Raw genomic sequence first — 3,863 nt, 5'->3', positions numbered from 1 at the left:
TTGACAAAAGTAACTATAATTCTCTAAATAGATTTAAATATTCTTCTTAAATTTAAAAAGTATACTTCCTGAACAATATCAGTTTTCCAGTTATTAATATAAAAAAATTTCAAACAGTTTGATAAATTGGGGCCATATACAAGATATTCACTGGTTCCTATAAACCTGAATGTTACTTCCTGAACAATATCAGTTTTCCAGTTATTAATATAAAAAAATTTCCAAACAGTTTGATAAATTGGGGCCATATACAAGATATTCACTGGTTCCTATAAACCTGAATGTATGAATCAGTCCTAATAAACTAATAAAATATAAAAAATTTCAAGTGCATTAACTCCCTAAGGTAGAGACCACAAGTGGTCTAGCAGCATCCATTTTCCCTTTATTCCTTTAAGTTATTAAAGCCCCAAGGTTTGACCTTGGTAAATGGCCACTCAGCTACATTTCCCAGTCTCCCTTGCAGCTAGGTGTGGCCAAGAGACCTGGTTTATGGGATGAGTGAAAATAATGTGTACAACTTCAGATAAAGTCTTAAAAGGAAGCTGCTTGCTTCCTGTTTCCCTCTTCCCATGGGGTAAAAGTAGTAGTGAGCTAGCACCTGATAATGTAAGCACGGTCAATATCCTAGGGCATGGCACAGCAATAAGAGAAAGGAGATTGGGTCCTCAGATGACGTCAGGCTGATGGACCAACTAAGACTTTTACAAGAAAGAAAAACAAATGTTAAGGCACTCATTTAAGCCACTTTTTTTGATTTTGGCTAAGAATATATAAAACTATGGCTGCTGTGGGCTGAATGTTTGTATCCCTCCAAAATTCATCTGTTGAAGACCTAACACACAGCATGGATGTATCTGGAGATGGGGCTTCTAAGGAAGTAATTAAGGATAAATAAGGTCAGGGGCTGGGGCCCTGACCAGAGAGCTCTCTCTCTTCCACCATGTGTACATACTGCATGGAGGAAAGACCCTGTGAGGACATAGCAAGAAGGCAGCTGTCTGTAAGACAGGAAGAGAGCCCTCACCAGAAACTGACCCTAATGGATCTTGACCTGGGACTTCTAGCCTTCAAAACTACAAGAAACTAAATTTCTATTGTTTAAGCCACTGAATCTACATTTTGTTATGGTAGCCGGAACAGACTAATACGATCACTATCTTACATTTTGAGGTCATTAAATTTTTCAGTCTCCTCCCTCTGGTGGCAATTACAACTAGATTCAGCCAAATCTGCTCTGCTCAGTCAGCATTAGCTTATTACCACCTCCAGCATATAGAAAGGGAGGGGGAAGTGGAAGTCAGTGGCTATCAGGTGTGGTTTCCCTAGTCTGACCTCAGTTGTGGGTCACAAAAGAAAAAAAAGATCCAAACATTTATTTAAAAGTTCCCACAACAATCACTATGACTAAAAGGAGAGATAAATAGGTATATATCAATAGTATTCAATGATCATACATATTCTAACTTATTTTAAGGAAATATTTTAAAAATCAGTTATTTAAATGACTATTTTACAGTTTCATATATGTAGATATAGGCCAAAGCGTTATTTTTTAGTTAAGGATCAAAATAAACAATATTGCCTTTCTTAATTGTCAAAGATAACTTGTCAATGTAAACAAGAAACCTATAATAACAAAAAACTCGTAATGTTGCACACCCTCCAATAACTGGATTGATGTGACCCCTGAAATACAGATCATCCCATTCCTCAACCATTTGAGTGAGGGCAACTTGGCTGATGGTCTCCTGTTGTGCTTAGAGGAAGTTATCAGTGCATCAGCACCATCCCTCAGAATTTACCATCTTCTGGTTTAAGAAGCATTCACATAACTGAGACAGTAACAAAAAACCCCGTGAGTGATTTTCGTATTTAACAAAAATACAATGAGGGGTTTTTCTATTTAATGTTTATATTTACATATTTACTATATATGTAAAAACATATTTATTTTGTTATTTTATTTTTAAGATCATTTTTGGTATTTATATTTTGAAATGTGTCTAGTAGCAGAACCCCAAATAATAACATTGTATCTACAGGAAATATAGGTAGATTTTCAACTCCAAGAACCAGTAGGGTCATAAATTGACGGCTACTAATAAACTCTCAGTGGGGCTGACATTATAAGCAGATAACCGATATTACAAAATAATTTCTGGTAGGTCGGGAAGGTTCTTCCCTCTACCTCTCAAATTCTATTTTTTCTTTTCCTGATTTTTATATTTTATTTAACTTTTTAAAAATTTACTTATCTATTATTATTATTATTATTATTATTTTTACATTCTAAGAGGTTGTTGTGGAACAGATGCAGGGAGAATAGGGTGGGAGGAAGAAGGAGGTAGGGTGTGGTTGAGGCCCGTGGCACTCACCTCATTCTGGCAGGGGAGAACAGGGGGCTTCTAGAGGTGGCTTGGTCATGGCTTGGCTAGATGTGGACTTTGGGGGCGAATGGCTGAGGCACTTGGTGGCCTCCCCCCAACCTGGGATCCCAGGGTGCCTCTAGTGGTGGCCATTGCTGGGTTGGATGCAGATGCTGGGGAGGTGTGTCTGAGGCCCTTGGCCCTACCCCCACCCTGACTTGGGAGGCTGAGGGTCTTCTGGTCCTTCTAGGTTTTATAGGTGTTCTTTGGTCATGTTAGACCTTTACCAGTTAATATCAGAACTTTGATCTGTGGGTTTTTTGTTTTTTCTTTCAGTTCTGTGTGGGATTATTTGCTATTCCCACCACTCAGACTCTGCACTAGAACTAATTTGTTGTCCTTTGCTTACTTCTAAAATGGGGGAACTTCCTGTGGGAACCAGCAGTTGAGCCCTGTGGTTGAGTTAAATTGCTGGTTTGCTGCTGATTCTCTGGGGAAGGCCTTTTGTGCAGCTCAGGTTGTAACTGTTGAACTTGTAATCATTTCTGGTACACCTGGGTTGCATGGAAACTCTGGTCTGGGCCCGAGTCTTTTCAGCAAACTGCACCTCTGGTAGATCTATATACCTGACCAGTATCTACTGAGTGGGCCTTTGCTGACTGGAGGGCAGATCAGCTGTCCATGCTGTGTCTCTGTTCCCCAGGCAGGCCTGTCTCCCCATCCCCTGCACTCCAAACACTTTCCATGGGATAGGCCATGTGTCGGTCTCTTACAATGACTCGCTGGTCTCTGAGTGGCTCCTTTTTTGTTGTCTGTAGCTCCTCGCTCCTATGTGGGTCCACACAACCCTGTTAGTGGTCTTGCTGGCCTGGGGGCCACCAAGGCCCTCTTCTCCCCTGCAGCCTCCAAGCAACTTCATATGAAGGGCACAGCTGTGGCTTTTGCCAACTCTTGCTCCGTGTGCTCACCAGCTCCAGCCTTGAAGTGTTTGGGGCTCAAAATGGTTGGAATGGTCCCTTCTTTCTCTTATCGTGGCTTCTCCTGCTTTCATGAACTCCTTAGGTATCTCTTCCTCTTCCTCTGAGCTCTAGTGGCCCCAGCTTAGCAGTTCAGTGCTTTTTAATAGTTGTAAATTGGTTGATTGTTGGAGAGAGTGATGCTGGGGACCATCTATTCCACTATCTTGATCACTATCTCTTTTAAATTCTACTCTACAGATTTATTCTTTTGATTTAAAGCTTTGTCTCTCGACAAAATGACAATTTGAGACATTACAAGGTGTTTACATTTCAGTATAAATGAATTAACCAGTTCTTTCTTGAAGTTTAGATAAGGCAGAGATGAAATGCAGGAAGGCACTGTAACCTAAAAAGATAGCTCTATGTGGGAAAGATAGCATAAAAAGGGAAGGCAAGGGTAAAATATCTACATCACAATTCCACACTACTTTTATCCTGGCAAATATTCAAATATTTTAAAATTATTTCCCAATTT

General features: G+C 40.0%; 1 protein-coding gene across 1 annotated transcript in view; it reads right to left on the bottom strand.

Annotated features, from left to right (window-relative positions):
- POC5 (POC5 centriolar protein) overlaps nucleotides 1–3,863 on the bottom strand; it is a 38,364-nt gene that overhangs the window by 26,017 nt on the left and 8,484 nt on the right. The gene's annotated exons all lie outside the window — the stretch shown is intronic.

This window comes from Galeopterus variegatus, unplaced genomic scaffold, assembly GCF_000696425.1.
Source record: "Galeopterus variegatus unplaced genomic scaffold, G_variegatus-3.0.2 Scaffold5653, whole genome shotgun sequence".
NCBI classification, from domain to species: Eukaryota; Metazoa; Chordata; class Mammalia; order Dermoptera; family Cynocephalidae; genus Galeopterus; species Galeopterus variegatus.
Note: the sequence above shows the minus strand (reverse complement) of the source record. Positions and strands in the feature narration are given on the sequence as shown.